The sequence below is a fragment of the Nematolebias whitei genome, chromosome 4 (genome assembly GCF_014905685.2).
Source record: "Nematolebias whitei isolate Nwh7 chromosome 4, NemWhi1, whole genome shotgun sequence".
Classification (NCBI taxonomy): Eukaryota; Metazoa; Chordata; class Actinopteri; order Cyprinodontiformes; family Rivulidae; genus Nematolebias; species Nematolebias whitei.
In genome coordinates this window covers 16,219,093-16,230,712 of record NC_056501.1, presented here as the reverse complement: position 1 = coordinate 16,230,712, position 11,620 = coordinate 16,219,093, and the positions used below count along the sequence as shown (strand labels likewise).

The 11,620-nt window shown below is 37.7% G+C and overlaps 1 protein-coding gene across 1 annotated transcript in view; it reads right to left on the bottom strand.

Annotated features, from left to right (window-relative positions):
* mrpl11 (mitochondrial ribosomal protein L11) overlaps positions 1 to 11,620 on the bottom strand; it is a 72,139-nt gene that overhangs the window by 36,743 nt on the left and 23,776 nt on the right. The window lies entirely within an intron of this gene.

The following is an 11,620-nucleotide window of genomic DNA, read 5'->3' as shown; positions in this document are numbered from 1 at the left end:
CCACGCTTTCCCTCCCCACCTCTCTTCCTCATGGTGACTCCCCCCGTCAGCCCGGATCCTCTCACTGTAGTCCTTGAACGTGTCGGCACGTTCTCTGCCTTTAATGTTGAAAAAGCGGTCCTGATGCGTTGGTTGTGCATGTCGAGACTTACAGTAAAAACGTGTGATCTTTTATTAATTTATTTATATAATTTTATTTCAAAGCGAGCTGCTCTGGATGCACCTGTCGTTTTCTCCGCAGAGGTTTTGATCGTTCCGTTAATTGAAACTGAGGCTTTTTGTCAAAATGGAAACGTTTATTCTTACAGATACACGCTTGGTTTACAAGACGCATTAGGCTTAATGCACACTCCTCCTCCTCAGGAAGATGTTCATTTAAAGTCTCTGTTGGGAATTTATCTTCGGTTCAGTGACTTTTAAGGGAGAAACCACAGAGGGATAACAAGCGTAGTAGACAGCGTGCAACCATCGCCCTCTTTTTTCCCTTTCATGCTTCTCTCCTTTGTTCACTGCATGTTTCAAACGCATACATTCTGTATGCGGTCCCTGTTGGGCAACTTCTCATATTTCTATTATACTAAAAGCCACAACGGCAAAGACGGCAGCCACAGCAAATGACTAATTCTAAGAATTTGTTACACCTGTTAAGCTGTAAACACAATGCTCAGCATTTTCCCTCCAACTCTCACATCTTGCTCTTTAAGAAAATGACACGAACAGTTCTCCCATTTTCGTTTTTCCATTCGTTGGTCTTTATTCTTTCTTTCCATTTGCCTGTGCTAATTTCACTTCAGCTTGTAATTATTCTCATGTACAAAAGCTGTCAGTTTCTCTTTTTTTGTCTCCCGTTCCTCCTTTTATTTCCCTCGTTTGTTCGAGTTTGCCCTGCAGCCGACAGGCAGCCTACCTTTCTGCACTTCCCCTGTCAAGGGTGGTTAGTAAGAGCCAAGGGAGAGAAAGAAAAAAGAAAGAGAGAAGAAGATGGCTAAGATTAAAGGGCCGGGGCCACTGCCTAAAGCAGAATAGATACCGTATGCCATTTATTTACAGTTTCCTCCACATATTTAGAGCTTGAGCACGAACAGATACAAAGGGAAAGCACAGCGTCCAGGTAACAACGCCTTTCAAAGCAGTCCAAAAAAGTATGGCACCTTTAGACAAACATATGGCCCTGTTTTGAATGACTGAGTGTTTTCTTACAACCCATATCATCTCATTACTCCTGATGCTGGAAGTGCCACAGTATGCTTATTTTAAACCCACCTATCTGCAATGAAAGAGCACATTTAACGGACAGATGTCTAAATCATTCATCGTAGCACACAGCTTTGGGAGAGGACTTCAAAGTAAACTCTTCGAGAAGAGATGATGCAAACGAATCTGATATGCAATGCAATAGTGGAGAAAAACGAATACTAATACCGGTCTCAGATGTGACATTTACCTGAGGCTGAGATCCAAATCTAATTTTCTAAAGGAGAAGCACGGCTTGAATTAGTCATTTCACAGGAAAATTAACCTCAAATAAGTTAGGACTAATGCTTAATCATTTTAAATAATTATCAAATGCAAATGTCATGGAATTGCGTATTCCAGTTCTGCAGAGATGCTTCTTTCTTTTGATTATTGTAGGCTAAACAAGACCCGATTTACAAAAAAATAATAATTATATTAAAAAGAAGAGTAGACGTGATTTTTAAGAAGTCTTTTATGCATAATGGCAAAACTAATCAGTTTAAACATTAAAATAATCATGAAGAAAAGTTAATCTTAGAATAATAAGATCTTAGATTATCCTAAGTGATGCATCAAGTGCTCTGCTAACTGTGAGGCTACTTTTAATCACAGTGGTTCCCAAAGCTGGGATCAGAACCCAACCAGGGGTCATGAAACGCCCAGCAGGGGGTCCTGAGATGAGCTCGATAAAAGATGAACTATTTTAAACATAAAGACCTATTTCAAGAAGCAATGCATATGGCCTGCTCCATGTCATGCCAGGGTTTGAGACTAAGATCATCTTATGTTGAGAAATTAACATTTTGGTCAAATCTTGAAAATTATATGCAATCTCCTTTGATGTTGAGATACGTCGCTTGACCTGTTAATGCTCAGAATTTGGGGATTAATCTCAGCTACTACCGCACCAGATTTTAGGTCACAATCAGTCAAACTGACTGAAGAATAAGTCCTTTTTGTGTTTTAAAGTTCAGTTGGTTGTGGCTGCCATCTTGAATCAAGTTAACACATGGTCAATCAGTTGCACATCATTACTTTCTACATTGCCTATTAGAAGCAGGGGATAATGACTGCTCATATTCTATTTTTGGCAGAACTGTCACAAGATAAATGGTATTTATTAATGAATAAAAGTAGTATAGTTGTTGAGAAATATAATGCTATTGGCTAATTTGTTTATTAGCAATATGTGTTTATTTAAACTAGTAGCAGTTGAGGTTGACACTATTATTTTGTGGCCTAAAACTTGAAAAGCTTCATAACCACTGGTTTATATATCTTGGAAATATTAACTCATCTTAATTTATTCTTCAATTCCATTTCAAAGAGATAATTTAAATCAGCAAAGGAATTAAAAAAACAAAACTCTGCAAATGTTGAGTTAAACAAATGGGTATGTAAACATTTTGGACTAAAATGCAGAAATCCTGATTTAATCTTAGGATTTGTATATTCAAATTGTAGGAAGATTTCAGAAACTACAGCTTTTATAAATCAGGATTTGTCTTTTTCAGGAGTTCAAAATATTTTTTTCTGCTATTCTTAACCAGTTAAACAATAGGGTTGTGTTCATTTCAAGCTTTGGGAAGTTAGAGCTGAGAAATCCCAATGAGCAGTCAAAAAAGTTTTCAATGAATGTTCAAAAGGCAAAGCATATTCAATAGACTGATAAGGAGAACATTATAAAAAAAATGATAAATGATCCTCATTTTATATAGCACCTTGTCAACCTCTCCAGGTTCTACAAAGCACTTTACAGAGTTTCTCATTCACTGATTCATAGACACAATCATTGCTTTCATCGGGGACTGCCTAGTAAGGCCGCCTGTTATTATCCACCTGACAAGGGTTTCATAAATTTATATCTATATTTTCCTGCTATTCTACGGTGGAACCAGACGTGCCCCCCCACCCCCCACCCCACCCCCACCCGCTTCCCTGCTGCGCTCTTTTGTCCTGTGAACCCTTAAAAAAGCCTCTCTTATTTTTTCTTCTGCATACCTCTTAATTCGAAGGATCAGCTGGTCTCTCAACAAAATCGATCAACTTCTCCCGACAGGAGTCAGGGTAAGGAGGACCCTCTTACCTCGATGGAAACAAATTGGATTCATGATGACAACTAGATTCTACTGTTTGGGTTGGTGAAATCTTGGATTATCTACAAATTCGTGTGGAGGTGTTGAAGCTTGACAGTGCTCGGACTGAATGTGGAGCTGTGACAGGGAATTGGAACAGCTGTTATCAGGACTGTGATCTTCCTGGCAGCGCTCATGAATGGTGGAATAATCTGGAGAAGCTGTGAGCTCGACTTTTGGAGTAAAGGATCAATTCGGCTGTTTTGGAGTTTCCATCAGAGAATATGTACCAGCGAGACTTTAAAGGCAGAAACAACAATTCACAAGTTCTGCCTGACCCAAACTGTGGCCTTGATGCCGGACTTATCTCAACTCCTCCTGGAATGTTTAGAAAACAACAAAAATGCTTTGACTGTTTCCTCATCCCTCCCTTCCCCAAGGCCGTGGACATGTAAAAGAACCTCAACTGAGCTGAAGATGAACGTCACCTCTTATCTGGACTATGCTACGACTTTCCCTTAAAAATTCAATGTTTTCACCGCCTATATGTAAATGCATAACGTCTGTTTATGTTGCTTTGCTGTGGTAGGTTTTTTATTTTATGCCTCAAATTGTGCCCTGTCTAGGTCACAGTGTGAGAGATCTTTTTTTCATACCATCTCTCCTCATGTTTTCTTTCCTTTTCTCATCTAAGCAAAATATTATTCTGAATACGAATAAGAAGGCCGCGCTAATTATTTATAGCCGCAGCTTCATGCACTCCGCCCATCTTCGGACGACTGTACGTACATATTCGCGTTGTATCTCGGTGCAATGCCAATAAAGTTTATTCTGATTCCGATTCTTACTCTTCTGTCAACTTTAATGTGTCCCGAACCACAACGTGTACCCCCACAAATGTTATTTCAAAATGGCCAGCTCAGCGCCGTGATGTGTGCCATTACTTTTATTGACGTATCGAGTTACTATGGCAACGTAATTTGCAAACAAAGACGCCATATTTATTAGTCAATTTTCATAGACACTGATTGCAAATCAAATATCCAAGATATTCACCAGATCCACTAGAGCTAAAAAGGAAAAAAATACTGTAAATCAGCCATTTTTAGAGATATTAAGCTGAAATTTGGTGTGGTAGTAGCTGAAACCATTGCCAAAAAAATAATGAATTAAAAAAATAATTAAAGATGGCTGCCAAAACTGAAGTTAAATTACTTTAGCTCAGCTATTTTTACACATAGAGCTGAAATTTGGTGTGGTTATAGATGAGAACCTTCCACATCACATACTGAATCCAAATAAAAAATCCAAGATGGCCACCATAGCTTTAAAAAAAACAACTACAACTCATTGATATTTTGCCATTTTAAGCTGAAATTCGGTAAGGTGGTAACTGAGAGCGAACCCCAACACATAATACTGTCTAATCAAAATTTTAAAATGACTGCCAAGTTGCAGTCCCTGTTAAAAGTTTCTCCAGGAACTTTCTATTTTATATATTTGACACACTATTTACAGCACTATTTTTGAAATATTCTTACTTGTATACTGATGAGGATATCTGTGAACAGTGGGGGGCGAGAACCACATCTTGCACAAGAGCACTTTGGTACACTGTAGGGACAGGGGAGTGAAGTCCAAACCGCAACCAATCAGAGGACGACCACACTAATGTTTGATTGATTCTGAGCAATTAAAAGATCCGGGTGCATTTGAAAAGCATGAAAAAAGGTGAATAACTGCAGGATATATTCTATGGAAAAGAAAAAAAAAACCATCACATTACATTCACAACCTCACAAATAATGAAGACACAAAGAACACACTCCAGTTTGCAGGCATAAAGAAAAAATATGAAAAGAAATGCAGGTATTCACTACATTTCCAAGCCTCATTAAAAAAGTTGGACTAAAGTTTATGAAAAATAAGTGGCTTAACAACCGTGGCCAGTTCGGTCCCAACATTCTTTGAACAGAGGAAAGGAAAATCAGAGTCACAGGAAGAAAATGTAAAGAGAAATCCATGATCTGAAGCTGAAACGTCATCTGAAAATCATGTGAAGGCAGTTTGATATGGCTGCACGGCTTCCACTGACGCTGGGTGACTCATGTTTATTGATGATGTGACAGAAAACAAAAGCAGCCGGATGAATTATGAAGTGTTTAGGAAGGATCCGATTCTGCCAAACGCAGCAAAGCTTTGAATGATGAAATGAGGCTTCAGAGTGCAGATGAATGATGATCCAAAACTGAGAGCAACCAAGAGGTTTCCTCAAGGTCAGTATTTTCTTAGCAACAGACAATTTACTAATAAGTTAAACAAATGCTGGTTACATTATAATGTCAGAACTAAAACGAGTACGACTCACAAAGAGGACGGAGGCAGTCATTGCCTGAAAATGATTACCAAAGTATTATTTTAGAAAATGCTTGCAAATATTTTATTTTTTATTTTCTTCCATTAAAACTAAACATCTGTCCATTTATTTTGTCTTTATTTTCATATTGTCAAAGCATGGAAAGCAAATATTTGAGATTTTTTTTGTATAAGTAACTTTAAAACTAAAACCTCATGCACTTTTGTGTAGTAGACTTGTGTTTCTAGAGTATTAAAAGTCGTGGCTGTAAAACAATAATAAAAACTGTTGTTGTGCATCTGACACTTTAGCACAATGATACTCCGCAACACTCGGTTGTCACTACCGTACTTGCCGCCGTACACGTCGCACCGTAGTATAAGTCGCATCAGTCCAAATATGTCTAATAAAGTGAGAAAAAACATAAATAAGTCGCTTCGCTGTATAATTTGCATCTATTAAGCGTCACTGCTGACGCGTCGCGTTTGTTATGCGTCACCGCTGACCACCAGGAAACGTGGGCCGGTGTTGTGCCAAAACAAATAGACTGGCTGCCAAATGGCGGCTGCGGGAGTGAGCACAGGAGGACTTTAACAAGAATTTAACAAGATTAACACTTAAAAACAATTATTTGTTTGCTCAAAATTATAGCAAAGGTGTGTCTCAGTTGAACTTTTCCTGAATAAATGCACTTTGATGGTCAAATCAGCTGCATTTCAAAAATCGATTTGCAGAAGCAGGAGCACACAGAGGGAGGACTCACTGTGCATTTCATGGAAATTTAACAAGATTAATACTTAAAACAATTATTTGTTTGCTCGACTTTATAGTAAAGGTGTGTCTCAGTTGAACTTTTCCTTAATAAAAGCACCTTAATAGTCAAATCAGCTGCATTTCTTCTGGGCGGCGCAGTGAAATGCAGCTGATTTGACGTTTGCTCCAGGAGTTCTGGAGCGAGACGAAGGTGGCTTGGTATGGCAAGCCAAGCATCTCATTAATCGACACTTTTACCTATTAGTGAGACACTTGGCTTGTCATATTAGTCGAGGGCCCTCTAGTGGCTGAAAATGGTAGCGTTCAATATCTTACATGTCAGATCTCAGCCAAAAATTAGGTTATAAATATGGGAAACTGTGTATGTTAATCACTCGGTGTATAAGTCGCAGGACTTGCAAATTTATGCAAAAAGGTGCAACTTAACGAGCAAAAATTACTGTAATTTATTCATCATGTTTGGTTGAAACATCCCATGCACATTGAAATAATGAAATAAGTGTAGCAGTGACAATAAAACAATTACACAATCTCATGCTACTTCATGCAAACAGTACAGACTTATCATTGATTATTTTTGCAGGCATGTTGGTGGTGCGATTGTTTTTCGCCTCACCTGAAAATAAAACCTTCAGGAGTGTCCCAGGATCTGTTTGTGTTATTGTAGTTGATTTTGAAAAGATTATAAAGGGAAAGCTATGATCATGGGTGAGCTCATTATAATACATGCATTCGACTCGACGTTGATCTATGAGACTGGTGAAACAAAGCCAACATTTTATTAGTGCTTTTCAGCCGCACAATTAGAGACGAGTAAAATTTAATTCACCAAAAGCCTTCACCTCAGTTTCTTGTGCTGACTCTTGTTATAATGTATTAATTAACCCTGCATGAGCAAAACGACAAAATAAACAAGCTTGATGAGGAGAGGGACGCTTGTAGAAAAGCTGAATATTTACCATTGAATTTAACATCACTGGTAAATTTATTGGCTCTTTGTCTAAACTAAAACATTTACGTTGAAACACATCTGAATATTAGATGGAAATTTTTTCAACAAGACCAAGTGGGAAAAAATCCTCACACATAAAATAATTTCAGTATAGTCTTGCGTGCATTATTTAACACCCGCCTCACTCAAACAGAATATCTTGACAGGAAACAGCAAGGAACAAGCGTTCAAAGGTAAAACGAGGCACAGAAACCGAGACAGTAAAAACCAAACTGCAAACTTATAGAAGCCAAGAAATAAAACCGCTGAATTTAAAATCTACGCAACCAACTACAGATTTCTCAAATTAATCACATTCCAGCGGTAGTGTGTTTAGAAACGAGCCCAAAAATACCACGCACTCCCACAGATGTTGACAGCTTTTATATGATACCAGGGATTAAACTAAAACGTGCTTAAAGATGTCGATAAAAACACATCGACTGGCAGCCAAGAACAGATTTCCGCTTAAATTAAACAGAATTCAATGGTAAATGTGATTAAATGCTTTATGGTTAGCAGTATTTGGTAATTAACTGTGCATTTGGTCTTCAGTCAACCTTTAAAATGTACATATTGCTGCAAATAAAAGTTTATTTATTTATTTATTATTCCCAGCAAGTCTTCAGAAGGAACAGGGAGATCTCCACATGTGGATAAAAGACAGAGAAGATTTAGCTCTGCTCGACGTGATTCGTAAAAATCTTTAAATAATTAATCACATCTAACTGATAAATAGAGCAGAGATAATAAAACTGGTTTCATAAAGTCCTCTCACTTGGCAGAGCCTAAATTGTGAGCCGAGACAAAAAGACTTTTAAATGGGCTAAAATTAAAGCATAAATTCACTCCACTACTTTACCGTGAAGTGGTGCTTTATCTGGACATCGTAAAGTTTTTTTTATTTTTTGCCTTTTGGAAGCGAACATGCTGGAAAGCATAAAATGTTGGAATTGCACGAACTGGTTCTGACAACAAGTTTCTCAAGTGAAAAATGGAAGAACTGAAGATTAACGTCACCAAGCGACTAACAGTATTGTCGAGTTGTTTGATGCTTTTTCGTCTATTGAGCCATGAAGTCTTTGTATTCTGTATTTCTGCTTTTTTAAAACTGTGTTGGCATGACGACACTTCAGTGACAAAAACAGGTGACTTTGTTCTGCAGTTGTGATGTTTGAATAATTTTAACATTCCCCACATAAAAATGTATTTGATTGAAAATAAAAAAGGCTTAAATACTAATTATCAATCGTGTTTTTGCCTGTACCTGTCTGTGACTAAAATATCATGAAACACTGAGCAAATGTTATTGAAAGATATTTATCAGTTGATGCACCTCTACAGCCAAAGTCAGGAAGACATCAACAGTAATTAACAATAGTCAACACAAAAATGGCTTTAACTCAGTTAATTTTACATTTTGAGCTAAAATACGATTTGTTAGAAGTTGGGTCACTCACACACTGACCATGGCATCTCAGAATATTGCATGTGATTGCACATGATGTTTTTTTTTAATGTTTGGCCAATTTTTTCACAATTCTGGCAAGAAAGACTGTGTGTTGATGCAATCCTTCAAGGAAAGCTATTGTAATTTAATGTGACCTAAGTCAACTCTGCTTTGATTTTTCTGGTGCCTGCAAAGCAAAATAATCTGCAAATATTTGCTATCGATGTTCATTTTTATTAGTTTTTTGTTTATTTTTAATGGAAAACGCACCTTATTTACACAATCAAAAGACAGATGTGTAAAGTGTTCATTCAGAGTCCTGTTTCTGATGATTCTGAGTCCAGCTTTACTCCAACCATTTAGCTGCTAAATGCGTCACTACAACCATCAACAGCAGCGAGCCTGAACCAAAGCACAAAGACGAAAACTTAAAAACCAAAATGAGCGTAAAGAGGTCGATGCGCTCAGCGGAGCCAAGAAGAGCTGCCGACTTGAATGCGTTATTTTTGCTTCATTTAATCATGTTATCCATTTATAAAATGTTTTCCGGCGAGGCAAACCTGCAAGAAGTATAACCTCTTCACTGCTGTGATGTTAAAAGCTCCTCTTTTTAACACTGAATTACTTAGAGAAAACTCTTTCATTAAGGGAAAGACTGCCATCTGCAAAGCCACCGCACAGACTCTGTCTTTATAAATCATTTAAAATTTAGAAAAAAAAAAGAACAGGTATGGAAGCAGCTGCAGGGATGATAGGAGGCTGAATTACTCTGCTCTGAACAGAGCTACTTGATGTAAATCTTAAATTATTCATCTGTAATCCTGCTTCCAAAAATAATTAGCATCTTTTTAGATAACTAATAAATGAAGTGTTGTATTTTTTAAAACTAAATGGAAGAGGAGGTGGGCTCAAGCTCCTGAATGGCGATTTTCTCTGTAAACTGCAATGGTGACGTTGGATGGTCTGATACAAAGACAATAAAAGATGACAAAGAAGATCTGAATGATCCAGGCTTCTAACCCAAAGATCAAATTTAAAAAAGCACTCACAGCTAGAAGCCTTTTACAGGGGGAAACAAACGTGAAATGGCATGCAAACGTTGTGCGTTTAGAAACAACTGTACTTCTGTCGAGTGGTCAGAACTTAAAACAGAACAGGGCAAATCACTGGCTTATTGACTTTTTATATTCTTGGTAGGGAATTTTAATAAACAAATATAAATGTAAAAATTAACCATCCCAAAAGCATTTGATCTCACACTTTATGCTCTTTGACAATCGGGTCATATTTGATCAAACTACTCGCAGTTTGATATATTTTAAATGGACTGTACTTATGTAGCACCTTTCTATCTTATCAAGATACTCAAAGCACGTTATACTACAATCTGTGCCCTCATTTACACATTCACACAGCACTCTACTAGATCTATACAAAGTGCTTTATCACATTCATACAATGATGGGACACACACCGGAGGCAATGAGGGGTTCAGTGTTTTTAGTCAAGCATACCATCTTTTAAATGTGACTACAGAGGATAATGTATAGCAAGATAAACGAAGGCTGAGTGCTGAATAACCTTGCTGAAATTTGTTGAAACAGAATTGATAAGAAGATAAAAACTATATATATATTTTTTTTAATTTACCCTTTATTTATACAGGTAGTCTCATTGAGTCACAAGAACTCATTTTCAAGAGAGACCTGTTAAGGAGCAGATGGTGGAGGTTGAGGGCCTTGCTCAAGGGCCAAGAGTGGGCAAATGAGGGGCAGAGACAGGTGTGGGTGTTTCACCTTTTCGTGTTATAGTGAACATGGCACAAAATCTGATATGAAAAATATAGATAAGCCCCGAGTATTTTTACAAGCTCTGCTTTTGCACATTTCACACAACAGCTGCAGATGTGACACCTTTGCTTGTTTGACTTGTTGAAGTCAGAACGTCTGCTGTAAAACAACCTTTAACGAAAACGTTGTGGTTTTCTGTCCAGGATTTTTAAGCAGCTCTGAAATATACGTCATAAATGCTCTATATTAAGTTTTTAAAAGCAACCAAATGCCAACTCCACACCCAACACAATCAAAAACCGCCCTGAAACATCTCAGCCTCGAACTAATTATGTGTCTGACATTATAATATCTGAACTGTGAGGAATAATGGGAAGGAGGAAGAGGTTCATCTTCCACCTGCACATCAGCTCTGTTACAGCTCTCTGAGTGTGTAGCAAACCAAGCTGGATATCTGAAAGCAGCTTCGTGGCATCCAGTACATTTAAATCCACAGCTGGAAGGGGACCAACGCATTGAACATCTGCAGTTTGTGATTTAGTATCGAAGCCGTTTGGTTCAATTCAAATAAACTCAGCTCTGATCAGACGTCTGTCTGTCAGCATCCTCAGTGGATACGTCTCCAAGATCTCAGAGCACATCCTTTCTATTGTTTCAAAATTCATACACTTGGCAACTGTTTAAATCATTTGTGTTTGGCCGTGGGGTGAAAAAAACAAACTTTTCTTTCTGTGATGCAACAAACTCTAAACCGCTTTAGTTATTCAGCTTGTAACAACATAGTGCGTTTTAAACCGAAGCCTAAAATAATGGCGCTACCTGTCAGTGCCGATAAGAAAACTCTATTGCTTTACATTATCTCCTTCATTTAATCTTTACATTTGCATTTTTCTGAAAATTGTCTGCCAGCTTTTTGTTCACTTCTCCACCCTCCTGTCAAAATGCCAC